The 17,679-nt window shown below is 39.8% G+C and overlaps 1 protein-coding gene across 1 annotated transcript in view; it reads right to left on the reverse strand.

The window, feature by feature from the left end:
• Window positions 1–17,679, reverse strand: part of PDE7B (phosphodiesterase 7B) — a 293,000-nt gene that overhangs the window by 186,719 nt on the left and 88,602 nt on the right. The window lies entirely within an intron of this gene.

Here is a 17,679-nt window from a genome sequence, read left to right on the forward strand (position 1 = left end):
GTTTAAACCCCATCATAAATGTTTAGAACCCTGTCATAAATGTTTAACCCCATCATAAATGTTTAGAACCCTGTCATAAATGTTTAAACTTTTACCATAAATGCCTGAAGCCCACCAATCGGAGTCTGTCCTACCAGCATTTCCGCGTGCCAGCCTGTTCTCCTTAACTTCTGAAATTTCGCCCCAAATCCTTAATTGGGGAGATAGATCTGAGGGCACATGCCTCCTGTCTCCCTGCAGATGGATCTCACAGAATAAAAGCTGATTTCTCCCCCAAAGGCTGATGCCATAATTAATTGGCTTATTTATGTGCATTGAGCAGAGAACCCCAATTTTTTGCAGTAACAATTTCTCCCATTGTCACCTTTAATTAATGTAGTATATAATTTACTTATTTATATTGTTTACTGTCCATTCCCCTACCATCACATCCCACCAGAATCTAAGCTCCACTGGGCACGAATTTTGTCTGTTTTATTCAGTGTTGTTTTTGTGGTGCCTAGAAGAGCGTACAGACTTGGTAGTACTTGATACCTACTTTTGTTGGACAAATCAGCATTATCAGATCGTGCAGCTATAGAACATTATGTGAGATGAGCTTTGGATTAACTCGGCTCATGTTATAAGCAAAGTGACATACAAGTCAATATTTTCCTTCCCTTATCATTAATTTATACTGTACGTTAGAAATCTTAGTATTCAGCACTGCTCTTTGTAATGGCCATGGTTATGGATGCAATTTAAAAGCTATATATTTTAGGGAAGCCACTGAATTTCCTTCCAGTGGAAGGTTCACTTTAAAAAAGGACCCAGAAAAAAGCTTTTTATTTGAAAATCGGGTGGATTGCTAAAGGGGTCATAACACATTTTAATTTTCCTGTGAGGAAACAATAAACTAGATGATGGGGCCTGAACAAAGGCTGTCCTGTCGCTTGGTTCTCAGAAGAGTCCTACTCCTGGTCCTGCCCCTGAACAGCCCAGTGCCTGCCCAGAATCCCTGGCCACACCCGCACACGGCTGTCCGCTTCTCCCTCACTTCTTTTTATCTCCCTTTCATGTGTTTTAAGTTACCAGAAGGTTCTTTCTTTCTTTTTAATAAATAGACTCTATTTTTTAGAGAAGCTTTAGGTTCATAGCAAAATTGAGCTGAAGGTACAGAGATTTCCCATATAGCCCCTGCCCCCATATGTGTGCAGCCTCCCCATTATCACATCCCCCACTGGAGTGGCACCTTTGTTACAACTGATGAACCTTCACAGACACAGCAACATCCCCCCAAATTCCCAGTTTCCATTAGGGTTCACTCTGGGTGTTGCACATTCTGCAGGTTTAGACAAACGTATAACGACGTGTGTGCATCATCACAGTATTGTACGGCGTAGTCCCACAGCCCTAAGGGCCTTTCTTTGTTACGTTTATTTTTCTCCTATAAAAGTAATGCATGCTGATGGTAGAAAAGCTGTAAAATGCCAAAAGAATACGATGAATCAAATAAAGCTAAAATTTTTCCTACCACTAAAAATTACACGCACATACACACACACACAAATATGTACGACCATACGCATTTGGAGAAACACAGTGTAGATGTAGTTCTTTCTAGAGTTTCACATCAGCAGGATTGCCCTGTATGTGAGACAGACTTTAGTCATGCAAAGCCATTGAACATTTCTCCTTGTTTCTTCCCTGAATACTGAAAGCAAAATAACAGGCTGTGCAAAATAATTGCACACACACCTCTACCCTCTTAGACAAAAAGCTTGTGCTTTTTGTGTCCCAGGTGAGAAGAAAAGAACAGAATAAGATCTTGAACGTGGAAATGTGTAATTGTCTTTCATTTGCTAGCCCCACAAAAGCACCAATTCTCCTGGCGTAATTGAAACGCCTCTTGGCAATACCTTGAGGGGGTCTCTGAGGCAGACGCAGGCTGCCTGTGCGTGCCCACGTGTGTGCATGAGTACGTGCATGCATGTGTGTCTCTCCATGTGTTACAGGTTACAACTTTGAGAGCCTAAGGAAGTTCCACAGTGTTTTGTTCCATGTTGTTTCATGGCATTTGTGCAATGAGCCCTCACACATCCCTGGTGCAACAGACTCTTAGCTTGTTTGTTCTGGAAGGCTTCCATTTGCCACGGAACCACAGACCTCAGTTACATGACTTTCATATTGTTGTGCAACTTCTGTGCTATTTCACGGGCTGTGTGTCAATGGGTGGTACTTTTTTTTTGCGAAGAAGATTGTCCCTGAGCTAACATTCGTGCCAATCTTCCTCTGTTTTGTATGTGGGACACCTGCCAACCTGCCACAGCATGGCTTGATGAGTGGTGTGTAGGTCTGTGCCTGGGATCTGAACCGGTGAACCTGGGCCGCCCAAGTGGAGTGCATGAACTTACCCACTACACCACCGGGCTGGCCCCAGGGTGGTGCTTTTATCTGTGACACAGGCCACAGGCTTGCTGGGATGACATGCGCTCTGCAAAGGGAATGGCTGATCTTAGAGAATCCATTTGCTTGGGGGAAGGTGACTTTGTGAGGTAGAATTCAATAAAAGCCACAACTCATCTCCAAGATGTAGCAACCAGAATAGTGCTTACCCCAAGGCAAGTTCATATCACAAACCCCTCTCCATTCATGTCTATCTCACCACTGGAACAAGTCATCAAAGCTTTGACACTTGTCAGGTGCAGGTTTTAGCAAAGCAAACAATCAATGAGAAACAATCTTTGTACCCTTAGAAATCAGAAAAACAATCTAAAATTTCTCTTACTATAAAACTAACAATTACTCTTTGTTGAATACATGGAAAATACAGAGAGACAAAAGAAGGAAACAAAAATCATTCATGATCCCACTACCCAGGGAGCCAAAACACCTTGAATATCGAGAAGTTATAATCCTCTCATTTGACTCCATTCTGATATCGGCTAAAGGTGACCTTCCCAGCTCCACCTGGACGTCCCCAACACTGAGAGAGACTGATGAAAGGGCAAAGTGAAAATAGTTTGCTGCTTCACTCCTAGTGCAAGTGCAGAGAAACCCAGGAAAACAACAGGTGAGGGTAAGTGTGGACTCACTATGCTGTGTGGTTTTATACTAAAGGACTACACTATTGATTTTTCACAATTAGATGCTTTAACTATATTTTTCATATTATAACTTTGGATCCATAAAAAAATAGTTCATTGTATATTTTGTAGTAAAAGAAAAACATGGAAATTATCTCCACACAGAAGAGTTTTTATTTATGAACCCAGGTTTTGTTTATGGTTCCACTGTAAGTGGGAAGCACTTTCTAGGATCATTTGTGGGACATTTATTTGCAAGTGATCAACAAAGAATAACTATTAGTCTGGTTTATGCAACAAACTGTAATTCTTTAATGTTCATTGATAATCAACAAATAAAATACACCTGTTTTCTTACTACCATCATCAACCTGGGGACTTGTTTCCATAGACGATAATCGTGATCTTCATTAGAGGCTAATGTTGTTTTACTGAGTCGGTTGATGAATTATGAATTCCAACTTTTACCCAAAGAGAATTATCGAATGTTAAATTATTTATGGGATTTTCATGCACAGTTGGTGGGAGGGTAAATTAGTACAGCCACTTTAGAAAACTATTCGGGGCAGAATCAGTTAAAGCTGAACATATATGTACCCTGTGACAGAGCAGTTGTAGTTCTAGGTAAATACTTAAAAGAAAATACGTAATTCTGTGCACAAAAAGACATATAAGAACGTTTATAGGGGCCAGCCCCGTGGCCGAGTGGTTTAGTTTACCCATTCCGCTTCAGCGGCCCAGGGTTTGGCCAGTTGGAATCCTGGGCGCGGACAAGGCGCCGCTCGTCAGGCCATGCTGAGGCGGTGTCCCACATGCCACAACTAGAAGAATCCACAAGTAAAAATACACAACTGTGGACTGGGGGGCTTTGGGGAGAAAAAGGAAAAATAAAATCTTAAAAAAAAAAGAATGTTTATAGCAGTATTGTTTGTAACAATCCCAAACTAGAGATTATTTGTAATAGTTCAAAACTAAATGTTCATTACCCCTAGAGTTAGTACATAAATAAATTGCCCCCCGACACACATGCACACACACTGGAATATGCTATAGCAGTGGTTAGCAATCTTGTTCTGTAATGAGTTAGGCTTTGGGGATCATATGGTCTGTACTGCAGCTGCTCAGCTCTGCCAACGTAGTGTGAAAACAGTCATAGACAATATCTAACTGAGTGGGCTTGGCTATGTTCTAATAAGTCTTTATTTACAAAAACAGGTGACAGGCCAGATTTAGCCATGGGTTGTAATTTGCTGATCTTTGCTCTACAGCAAAAGAAATTAAAAAAGAATGAACTATAGCTATGTGCAACAGCATGGATGAATCTCATAGACAATGTTGAGTTAAAGAAGGTAGACAGCAAAAAGAATATGCTCTTTGATTCCATTTACATGAATTTCAAAATTAAGGGGTGGTGTTAGAAGTCAGTGAGTCACTGGAATCTTCGGAGGGTAATATCTCAGAGGAGGTATAAGGGAAACTGTCTACACTCATCTGAGTGGTTTTGTATGGATATGTTAACTTTGTAAGAATTCATTGCATTATACACTTAAAAATTGGATATTTATCAGAATTTAAGCTCTATTTCAATAAAAAGTAAGAAAATTTCTATTTAAACAAACGAATGGCTCAATAGACTTCGCAGAATTAGCAGTGCCAATAAATATGCAAGCTACAATTTCAGTGGCTGAGGGATATCAGGCTATTGATAAATATAAGCTTGGGAGCAGTTACGTATATTAGTGTGTATTTACTAATGTTAAATACACTAATCGAAAGTCATTCTTTTAAAGACGTTAACATTTGATACCAATCTTCTAATAAGCTTTCCCTATAGGAAAGTAAAGAAAATAGACATGCTCTGTTACATTGTTTATTGTTTTTTTAATCAGATACTTCTCTATTTTCAACAGGGGAAAATATTTTTATTTATTGTAATGTCCTAAAAGTTTACACAGTTCTGTGTGTGCACATGTCTGAACTCTGACCCTGAACTTGTGGGGTCCAGGCAGGTGGTTTAGGCTCTGAGAAGTTACTTGACTCTCAAAGCTGCTTTCAACCTTAAAGTCGCATGAAAGCAACGTTTGAAAGAACTAAGCCCCTTCAAATATTGAGAGATTAGCTTAAGACTCTGTGATGACCAGTTCCATATGTCCACTAAGTTATCCAAAACATGATCACAGTCATTCACATACTGTTACCCAGAGTCCTCTCGACATTTCACTAGTGAACCACCTTGTAAACATGATCCATTTAAATGTTTTTTTTTTTTTTTTTGGTAAGGAATGTTCCCCCTGAGTTAACATCTACTGCCAATCTCCCTTTTTTGGTAGGAGAGTTGCCATCACAGCATGGCCACTGTCAGACGAGTGGTATATGCTTGCACACAGGAATTGAACCCGGGCCACCGAAGCAGAGTGTGCTCAACTTAACCACTAGGCCACCAGTGCTGGCCCTCACTTTTAATCTTTTGAAAAATCTCCATACTGCTTTCCACAGTGGCTGCACCAGTTTGCACTCCCACTAGCAGTATAGGAGGGCTCCCTTTTCTCCACGTCCTCTCTAATATTTGATATTCCTTGTCTTGTTAATTATAGCTATTCTGACAAGCATAGAGTGAAATCTCATTGTAGTTTTGATTTGCATTTCCCTAATAAATTAGTGAAGTTGAGCATCTTTTCATGTGCCTGTTGGCCATCTGTACACCATATGATCCAGCTATCCCACTGCTGGGTATTTATCCAAAGAACTTAAAATCAACAATTCAAAGAGATTTATGCATCCCTATGTTCACTGCAGCATTACTCACAATAGCTAAGATGTGAAAGCAACCCATGTGCCAATCAATGGATGATTGGATAAAGAATGTGTGGTATATATATAGAATGGAATACTACTCAGCCAGAAAACAGACAAAATCATGCCATTTGTGACAACATGGATGGACCGTGAGGGAATTATGCTAAGTGAAATAAGCCAGACACAGATGGACAAACACCATATGATTTCGCTCATACATGGAAGATAAACAAATACGTGGATAAGGAGAACACATTAGAGGGTACCAGAGAGGAATGGGGCAGAGGGAGGGCAAGGGGGTAAAGGGGCACAAAGGTATGGTGACGGATGAAAACTAGACTATTGGTGGTGAACATGATGCAGTCTGTTAAGAAACCGATGTATAACAATGTACACCTGAAATTACACAATGTTATAAGCCAATAAGACCTCAATAAAATAATTAAGCAAACAAAAAAACAAACATGATCCATGAAAGAAGACTTTCTCTGATACAAAAGGTGAAATAGCAGACAGAATAAGATAACTTTTGCACAGACTGCCTAGTGGAATTAATTACTAACAAACCCATTCTATAAAAATGTAGTAATTCAGGAATGAGATACACTTTTCCTGAGAAATGCAGACAATGTATTTTTCAATTCAATATGTACTTCCAAAATGTTCAATTAATTTTTCCAAATATTTGATTTTCTAAAAGAGGATGAAATATTAAAACGCATGCTTGATGTTATAATATACATTTTAGAAGGCAGCTTGGCATGGTGTCTCTTTCATGGACTTACTATACCTACTGCAACAATTCTCAGATTTGTAGTAAATGGTTATTACTGAACAGTGAAGACACTGTGTTCACCAACCCTATGCAATTCTACTTCCTATTAACACTTCTGGGATTATTCTCTTATATTTAGGAACATGAGGACCCGTTTGAAATGAAAATGAAAACTTCAATTTTCTACTGTGCCACATAGAACAAGAGCCCTCAGAATCCAGAATTTAGATAAAGATAAAATCTTATAATGTTGGTTATCTCAATAAACTACATATTGTACAATTTTTAAAATATTGACTGCAAATCAAATGTACCAAACTCATATGTGGTTGACTACCTTAAAGTAGGCAAAAGCAAATTCTTTGCATTTGTCTATTGTTATGTATAACCTACTTTTAGATTTGCCTTAAAGATCAGTAATTTTGATAGTGTCCAGGGTAGCTTCACATAAGTTGAAAATATGCATTAATCAGTCAGATGCGAAAGTTTTAGGCTTATGGAAACTAAGCTTTCTTTACCACCAGTTAGCTGTTTCTTTGGAAATGATCTCTTGGCAAGTTAATAAAGTAGCTTTTGGTGTTTAGACATGACAAAGAAATGCTATAGGTCAAAGAGAACAATTGATAGAATAGGAACAAATATTTATTTTTTCAATATTTTAAAATTATTTTTTCTGTATCTTTTATAATATACATAACTTTGTCTCATTCTTTGACAATTTCTACAGTTTTTGGATGTTTATAATCTATACATATTAAAAAACATTATATACTTATGGCTGGCCAGGCAGGTGGCTTGAGATTGACAGGTTGGGACTTCTGAAGCCATCATGAATAGCTAGCCTACACGAACAATTTGTCTGTTAAAAAGAAATAAATTTACAATGAAATAAAATTATAATCTGTGTTCCTTCCAATAAAACGCCCAACATTGTTTTTGGGCAAAAAAGAAATGACATTGTCTCTGGAATTTTTTTGTAATGTTTGATGTACACGATGATTCCTGGGTGAACTCATCCTGAGAGCAAAGAGTCTTTGAACAAAATTCGTAAGAGGGGAAAAGGAGGCAGAGGAGCCGTGGCTGAGGAGGAAGAGGCAGGTCTGATGGGACAGGCCAGGCGTGGGCCCAACTCAGGAGATGCTGGTGCTCCCAGAGCTCAAATGACTTAGCACCTTTGGTCTCCCTGACTGTTGGGAGGTGGAAGTGGAGGCATCCCCTTTAGGCCAAGAGAGGTCAGAAAAGAGCCTGCTTGAGGCACCATGAGGTCAGAGGAGAAGGTTAGGGGACAACACATAACCATACACTTTTCTTATACATTCATTAGGAATTATGTTTTGTGCTTCTTTCGAGTTTTAGGCCAATGCTGGGTGCTAGGGATACACAGACAAATAAGATGGAGAAGTACTCCCTTGGACTATGCAGGCTAGATGGGGAAATGGAGAAATAATTCAATATTCACAGTGTGAGAGGGGCTTGCGAATTAGGGTCAAAGAAGGCAGCCCCCTGCAGGTTTCCTCGGCTGGGCCCTGGAGGAGGAGGCAGCTAAAGAGAAAATGCGAGGGGAGGATGTTTGTGGACAGGGAGCACCCACTTCTCTGAGATGTGTGTTTGGAACACAGTTTGTGTTTTACGTATTTTTTCTTACTAACGAATAGACACTGACATTTTAGCTCATAGATTCTCACCACAGAACTGCTTCCCACTAAGTCGTTTAGCTCTCTCGAGTCACTTCTTTCTTGCTTCCTACATTAATTTCACAGCTTTATCTACCTCTTTGTGATTGCCTCCACTACTCCTCTCCTTCGTCTTGAGAATAGCACGCTTTCTTCTTAAAAGGAAGGGAAGCAACCAGACGGAAATCCTGTCAATTTCCTCCCATCTCCACCCTGGCAGATGTGTTCTCCATCCTTCTTCCTCCTTGTCCACTGGCACCACCTTCTCTCAGTCGCCAGGGGAGGGGCTGAAGGCTCACAATTACCCCCTTTCTCTTCAGAAATATTCCACCACTTCCTCCACTTGCTCCTTCCTCTCTGCGCCAAAACATTCTCACATCTTTCCTGTCTGAAGAACTCCTTCCAGGCACCATCATACTATGCACGGATTTCCTGATAGAGCAGCGCCTTCCTGGTTCTCTGCTGTTCGGCTCCCATGCCACCCTCCTGCCTCGGACAGTCCTCTGGTGATTCTCTCGCTGACGGTGCCTTCAGGTTGCTAAGACCAGTGAATGCCTTCTAGGCTTGATTTCATTTGCCCTCAATGGTATTTTGCCTTTCCATTGCCACCTTCCTTCTGAAACTCTCTCCTGCTGGCTAAGATGATGCCGTCCTCTCTTGTTCTCCTTTGGTCTCTTTGCCCATTCATTCTCAATCTCCTACTTTTAGGCTTCTTTAGACTCCTCTGGAACCTGCCCGACCCTTCAGTATGATGCTTCCAAGCGTTCTAAGGTGCACCTCCATCTCCCTCCTCCCTTTTGCCTGGGCGATGTCATCACTGACATGTTGTCACCGTCACCTACTTGCAGGTCACTCTTCTGAGCTCCAGACTTCCTACTGTATCTGAGAGTCTCTTGGTAATCTCAAATTTACTGTGTTCAAAATTTAACTTCTCATTTTCCCCACTTGAAAGTCTTATTTTCTTATCCTCCCCATGGGAGGAGAGGGGAGGACAGGGGACAGCATCTTTCTCTATTCTCTGTTTAACTGCGTTTCCTGCACTCAATCCGTCATAAAGTTCTATCACCCTCTCTCAAAGTCTCCTGCATCTTGCGCCTGTGTCCTCCCTGGCCTTGTCTCGGTTTGGACGGGACTCATCAGGTCTCTCCTGGTAATTGCAGGGGTGTCCTAAACTGGTTTCTCTTTCTCCGGTTTTGTTCTCCTCCAGTGCGTTCTCTACCTTGACCAGGAAATCCACCTAAACTGTGCGTCTCGCCTTGTAGCCCCTCTGCTTAGACATCCTACAATGGTTCTTTGCCCCGTTATAAGGCCCTTTAGAAGCTGCCCCACCTTCCTCTCCACGCTCATTATCTTACCATCTCATTCCTCTTGTTCTTTCTCCAGGCAAAATGCCTTACAGTTTCTCTAATTGGTCACACTGAGCTTCCTGCACCTGCTGCTCCTCCTGCCTCGAAATGCCAATGCCCTTCCCAGTGGACCGCCCCTCCAGCCTCCCAGGGCAGTCTGCTGCTTCTCTTTGGCCCTCTGCTCCTTACCTGCACTTGCACAGGCCTTTTCTTATCCCACACCACCCTGCGCCTCCCCATGGACCCTGGCCTGTCCTTATTATGGTTGACATGCTATATTGTCATTGTCTGTACACTTGTCCGTGTCCCACTAGATTGGGAGCTTCTTGAAGGCAGAAACCAGAACTTCGATGTCTTTGCATCCCTACCCTCGCACACAATATGTACAGATAAGTGTTTGTTGACTGAACAAATTTTCTGAAGTGTAGCTTTGTGTGAAGCATGACAGATCTGATTTTCTCTGCCTTCAGACAGAAAATGAAGCTACTGCAAGACTAATGCTTCTATCACTTTTGGTTTGACAGCTTCAGTCCTGACAGTTGGCCTGTGCTTGCGTTGTTATCCTGCAGCTGGCTCTTATCTGAGCCCTGGTTCCCAGCTGCATTCAAACGTGTGATGTTTTGTTTTTGTGGAAATGTTGCAACATTCCACAGACAGCAACCGTGAAACCAGGAAACCTATTTTCCTCCTGCAAGACAATACTGACTTCGAAATAAAACATTTTAAAAGGCAGTAGGATAATGTAGAAAGTCTTTTAGATCATAAAGCTCAGGCTGAAGTAATTTTCTGTGTATTCCTATAAACATAGAGAAGACAAAATAATGGGGCTCCCCCTTTTTCTCAACACAATGTTCCATCTGCAGGAGAATAAACTCTGTGGCAGTAGGGACTGTACTTTGCTCATTATTATATCAACTTTCAGAGTACCCCTAACAGAGGGTTGGGCATATGGAGAGCTCGAGAAATATTTGTTAATCACCTGATTGTTAGGATAGATTCTAATTGCCTATTTGTAGAGAACTAGGTATTTCTCATCCTGTAACCTAGAGTAATATGCTTGGGAAGCTGCCATTTAGTTCCTGCAGGAGCTGACCCATCCCTTGGCTGACTTAGCAGATGGTTTTACATGCTATACAAACCAGTCTTTGAAACATCTGGGCCACGTCCTGCAGATGACTATGCTGTTCTCACAGATACATCAGCATCTCTCCATTCAGCAAATATTGAGTTCTTGTTAGGGTCTAGGTAGCTAGACACTGCTCCAGATGCTGAGCGCTCAGCAGTGAATAAAACTAAACCCTTGCTGTCATGATATTTACATTCCGTGTCTATGGGTGTGTGGTGGGGTGAGGCTGGAACACAGCGATGAATAAACAAATAAATATAAAATATATCATTTGGTGACAAGTCCAGTGAAAAGTAAAGCAAGGTAGGGCCCTGGGTGAGTGATGGGGACGATGCCACCACTGCCCTTTCCTGGGAATACCCAGGTTTCAATTTACTCTCTTTTGAGAGTTAGAAGATACCATCCACGAACATGCATATAGGAAGAGTGAATCGATGTATCCATGTGATATGAATGGAGTGCTTTGTAAGTGGAAATTAAGATTACTAAAGCATTTTCATCTTGATAAATCAAAGTTGAGCAACTTGAAAACTTTTGTCTTTAAACATAAGCCTTCGCTTTTAAAGTCAAGTGCACATGAAATAGTCCTTACAATAATCTTTCTTTAATAACCCACGAGATCGTATGCTTATTTCCAGATTGCAAACATGCACTTGAAAATATGTATTCACTTGAACCAAATGGAGATAATTGAATATTTGAATTATACCAAAGCTGTCAGTTTGCAGATAAAAATACTACTGATATAAAATGAAATCCAAAGACTTAGAACAAATTAGTTATTATCATTAATAAAAGTAATACTTATATTTCTCATTTATAAACATTTATGGAATGTTTTAATATTTACGATGCTATGTGATCCTCAAGAAACCTAATAAGGTAGATAATAATGTTACTATTATTCCTTATTATTCCATTTTAGGGAGGGGTAAACTGAGGTTTACAACCCTTAAGTGACTTGCCTGTGGCCACAGTGTTTGGAGCTGGTACCAGTCTTTAAAAGCTCTGCTTTTCCTACCACACGGCAGTGAACCACTGGGATACCAGATAATATTCTGCCTTAAAGCAGACTGTGTGTTAATTTTTAAGAAAAAGTTTATAGACCTTGAAATTGTTCACATACAAAAATCACAGGCCAATGCCAGTGATGAGCAAAATATTAATATAAAAAAACCCAATTTTATTAGATAACAAAGTTCCAGAAAGTAAAAAATTATCAATTTCCTCTAGAATAAAAGATGACAATACTGTTTTATTTCTTAAATAAAATATTTAATATTAAGGGGCAAAGATAAAATTAACATGCATTTAAAAAAAATCCAACCTAGGCTTCAGGTCATGAGGTTGAATGTACATTGAGTTAAAATTGTTTAATTTCGCAAGTATTGGGGAACGGCTGGACTTAATACACTCCAGTAGGAACTAGTTTATAGAGCATTCTAGAATACTGTGGAAGTACAGAAATACTCTCTAACTAAATGAAAGAGACCAGAACTCTCTTTCATCTGATACTTCCGTTCTTTTTAGAGCCCATGATAACAGTCCAACTGCCTACAATAAGGCCTCAATTTCCTCTCCAGTTCATCCTTTCATCACCCTTGGGCCCAGAGCTCTCACTGCCACCTGCCGCGCTCCAGCACTCTCGTGTCTGGTTTCGAATGGCGTCCTGTATCCGCCCAGCATGCTCCGCTGTCTCGGCCTGTGCCTATCTGAAGCCACGCGTCTTCAGATCCCAGCCGGATGTACTTGCTCCATCTTTTCAAGTCCCAACACAGTTTATCTTTATTTCTTTTGTATCGTTTCTCTCTCAAGCTGGCGTTCCAGATTTTGGGGTTCAGAGCTCGAATCTGTTCCTGGATGTAAACTCTCTGAGGGCACTGGTCTTTGCATCCTGGGGTCTAGCACAGTACCTTGCAGATAGTGGGTGGTCAGTGCATATCTGTTGAGTAAATACTGGATGAACGCCTTTGAGGCACTGCAGAATTTTGAGGAATGTATTTAATGTTTTAAAAAATGGCCCTTACATTTATATAATGTTTTGGCTTTTCAGTTGCTTTTCTAAACACTATTAATATCATCAATAAAAATTTATTATTTATTAGTCTATTTATTGTTGTTTATCATCATTTTGTTATTTTCAATTATTTATTATTATTATTGATGCATAAGCTATATTTAGGGTATCATAGCCAGCAACGTCTTCTCACAGAACATCTCATTCCATCACCGTAACAACCCTGGACTAGGAAGGATGGATGTTTTTGTTTCTATTTTGCAGAAAAACTATAAATTGAAGCTTAAAAGACACAGTTAACTTTTCAGAGGTAGGAGTAGAAAGCAAGTTTCTCTATGCTCATGTTGAATGTTAATAAAATATTGATCTTACGGTATTCTATCGCTTTGGAAACTGGCAATCCCTTTAAACGATTTATAATAAACTTCAGCCAGAAATCTGACAATATGAACACCCCCTTCGAAGTCATGGCAGGTAAGAAAGTTCATACATTACATTCAAATGGTATGACCTCAATCAGCACTAAAGGTCACATGGGAAACAAAAGCAGGGCCACTGGAAATTTCAATTGGAACAAAATAAACCTTGATAAAGAGGATGGAGAAATTGAGACAACAAAATATCATAAATTAAGGCTTATTGTTTAAAAGAACCTCACTTTAAGAATAAGAGGAAAGATGGAGTTGTAAGAGGTGTCAAGTTTGGTTGGGAATGTTTTTTGAAAGTTTCTTTTCCCAGGATTTATCATTTCAGTGAGTAAGGTCAGCGCATGAACTAAGAAGTGAATCAACGTTGATCATTTTATGTAGTTTCTTTAAATACTCTTGGCTCTTTGTACTCTACAGTTTCGTTATAATTGGAAAGTAAAACCCTTTGAGTAGCTCGCCATACTTTACACATCAATTGTGCAAGGACTGGTAATTCCTCTTCAGCTTCCGTTATCTTTTGGTATCAGTTCGTCACACCTAATTTACATAAAGTCTTGCTGTGCAGTCGCACACCCCTTGATAGACAGACAGTCCTCGACTTATGATGGTTCAGCTTGTGATTGTTCAACTTTACACTGGTGTGAAAGCCATACACTTTCACTAGAAAGTATACTTTGAATTTCGATCTTTTCCCAGACTAGTGTTATGGTGTACGATGTTCTCTCGTGGCCCTGGGCAGCAGCAGGGAGCCCCAGCTCCCAGTCAGCCAGACGATCAAGACGGTAAACAACTGACACACCGACAGCATTCTGTACCCATCCAAGCATTCTGTTTTCACTTTCAGTACAGGGTCTGATCAATTACATGAGCTAGTCAACATTTTATTATAAAATAGGCTTGTGTCAGATGACTTTGCCCAATTGTAGGCTCATGTAAGTGTCTGAGAACATTGAAGATTGGCCAGGCTAAGCTGGGATGTTTGGGAGTTTAGGTGTATTAAATGCATTTTCAATTTATAGTACTTTCAACTTACGACAGGTTTTTCGGGACATAAGCCCATTGTGAGTCGAGGGGCACCTGCAGCTATGTAAACTTATGGGGTCAGTTTGAGCTTGAGAGAAATCTTATGGCCAAATTTTAAAATGGAGGGAGATGAAGAGCTGGGAATTTTGAACATTTATCCTAACGGTGAAGGAAAGAAGAAAGCAACATTTATTACAATTTGGTGCTTAACCTGGCTGTCCACATTTGTCCTCTCTGAGGGAATTTTAAGGAATAAATAGTTAACACTCAATGCAGCCAGCTCTGCACTTCAGCCTTATTTACCCTCATATCCAATATGAACTATTTCCCTGAACCCAGAAATGATTCCCCGTAAGACGCATACATGACAGTAATCTGCTCCCACTTAAAACTGCGTTGGATTCAGTGCCTCAGAGTAACTCAAGGTGAATTTTACACTTCTGTCTCATTGAATGTAATGCGCCAGAAGCATGGCTGTGGTGAGGAAGGCTTATTCACGGAAGTCGTGAGGTAGACAAAAAGCGCAAAAATTGTATTTTTCACAACGATCTGGGGGCACACCCGCGGGAGAGGAGAAAACTGCAGACGACGTCCCTAGCTAGTGACCTTCTTCCTGATTCCTTCTCGATTGTGCTGAAACCAGAGCACAGCTGGGGTCCAGGCAGGCACCCCAGACCTGGGAGTGACACCCAGACCATGACGCAAGAGCTTGACAGTTTAAACCTATGGATGTCTCTGGTTGGCCTCCATTTGAGATCTTAATATTGGGGTGGCAGAAAAATCGGGGGGGAGTTTCGGAAATGCAGACTTTGTATATTGGGTTTTCTTGTTTAGAAATTTTGATTTATTGAACGTTATAAAATTACCTCCAAAAATACAAGCTACATTTATGATTGGCAACATTGAGAAAACTTATTAGTCCCTTATACGGGGGCCTCCTTATCCTTTACTGCTGGAGATAAAAGTTCCTTCAAGAAATGCCCAAGAAGACATAAGCTCCCATCACAGGTTTTTCTCAAAGGAAGAAACTACCTAATGAATACCTCAGACTACGGTGAGGCGGGCTTTGCTGTTGTCGTTGTGTTAATATAGATGCCCTTTCTTGATGAAATACAAGACGTGGTCTCAGTTTTAGTGAGTTCCATGTTCGTAACTTGATTTTCTCTTGTTTTAAGGGAATAAGCCATTCACCTTTGCTTCGTGTCATCTTGTACAATATTGCTGTGAAATGGCAGCCTTAGCGTTGGGGCGGATACATGCTAAGGGCAGGTCGCTCTGTGTATACTGATATCCATAATTATTTTACTTTGGTATTCCCTTTCATCCAAGATTTCAAAAGACTTTGTAAACATTTCAATTAAGTTTTGTAGCAATTGTCTTAAAAGGATAAATAGGAAAAAGTCTAAGCCTTCTTAGATGTAAGCTCCTTGAAGGCACAGACAATTTTCACTATATAAGGAACTCAGATTTACTAGATAGAGTATTTTCCTTGACATTTAACAAACATTTAACCCGTATTTTAAAGGTAAAATGTACAATTGCTCTTCACATTGCATCTTTACTTTTTCTATTTCCTCAAACTAATACAAATGTCTTCTCATGGTTCCCTTGTATTATTTATTTCTATATTACTAAGAAAATAGAAATCTTATAAACTAATGAAATCTGCAAGCCTAGTAATATACTGCCATTGCCAAGGTGTCTATATTTTGAAAGAGAAGCCATGTCTTGATTTACTTAGAATAAGTGATCTAATTATGTAAGGTGTTCAGAATGGACTTCACCTGTCACATATGTAAGTGCTCAATTAATTGTAATTATATGACAGTAGTAGTAATATAAAAACTGATTTATATAGACATATTTCTAATTTTATAATTTGGCGCAATCTGGCAGATTCATTGGGGGCACAACATTTGGCGGCCAGGAATGTCTTCTGGTGGCTATACAAACCATACCATGTGATCTAGAAGAGATGGAAAGATGATTGATCTTGCTTTAAGTGACGTCAAGTCCACAGGCAGTAGATAGACTATTGCTGTCCTTGTCCTAGCTACAAGTAATCAAGCAATGCACATGAGAGCCAGGACAAGGGAAAATTCAGTCAAACTGGATGACGTGCTCATGTGCTTAAAGTCAGTGTGAGTTAAAAATTGACTCAAGTTACCAGATCAGGTTGAAGCTATAATCAAATAATACTTTAGCTGTGTTAAGTTACCCACAGTATCTGAATATTTGCCTCAATTTTCTTATCTGTATAATGAGGATAATAATAAGCACCAACTTCATCTTGTTATTGTGAATTAGACGAATTAATTGACTAATAGCTCTGACATGGTGGGGAGGGTTTTCCTCAAGTGCAAGGTTGGGACATAGGGCTGAATAAAGGAATTTTTTTCTGCTTCCTTCCCTATCCATCTTCGTATCTACCTTGTACTCTGAACTATTAGCATTTTTGAGGCATTTTCACGGTTAAGGGAAAGGAATACTGAATATTTGAAATAGATGTACAGATGCTATGCTATGTTCATTGTTCATGTGCTTCCAAGTAAAATACTCATTTTCCAATGGATACGTTACTACACAGCTGCCATCTTAAAATAAAAATATGTAATCACTGTAACAGAGAGGTTTAAAACCCTAGTACAAGAAAATAAGAAAGATCAGAAGGCTAGGAAAATATGGTCTGTTTTTGTCTGGGTATTTTTTTTGTTTTTTGCTTTGTTTTTAAGTTACGAGCAGCCTTTGATTATTTGTTATCCTATTGTCCTGAATTATAAATTACCAACGCCTTCCCCTGCCTCTGTGTATCTTGCTGTCTGCTTCTGAGTCATCTCACAAATCACCCAGGCTGCCAACATATGGGGTAGCCGGAGAAAATGGGAAGAGGCTAAAACGAGTCATTTTGTTCTTTGCTGATGAGTACGGTTCCAGGTTGAAATGGACAGAGTGAAAGGCAAATTTAAGGATTATTTTTATTTATCCAAGCTACTGTTTTGTTCTATCGTTATATTTAACTGAAAGTTCATTGGCTATCATAGTTTAGTGGCTTAAAGAAGAGCTAAACACCAGACTGAAAATTCTGCAGTTTAGAAACTTTCGTTTCAAGATTTGGACCATTTCTCACTTTGAGGTTAAGCGCATCACATATTCTCTGTACTAGTTTTCCAACCTATAACATGAGAAAAGTAACATCAACTTCATTTCTTGACACAATACTATATATTAAAGAGTTTGCGACATTACACTGTTGCAATTTTATGACAAATGCAGTGTGGGTAGTCGCTGTGCTGCCTTCAGATGAGTTCAAATGTCTATTTCTCCCAGGCATTGTAAGCAAGGGCTTGGTGCTGTGATGTAAATTCTTAATAGTTTACTTACCCAGCTTATCATCTCTAGTTGAGGAGTCACAATGCGATTCTTACTCTTA

The sequence above is a fragment of the Equus quagga genome, chromosome 11 (genome assembly GCF_021613505.1).
Source record: "Equus quagga isolate Etosha38 chromosome 11, UCLA_HA_Equagga_1.0, whole genome shotgun sequence".
In the NCBI taxonomy this organism is placed as follows: domain Eukaryota; kingdom Metazoa; phylum Chordata; class Mammalia; order Perissodactyla; family Equidae; genus Equus; species Equus quagga.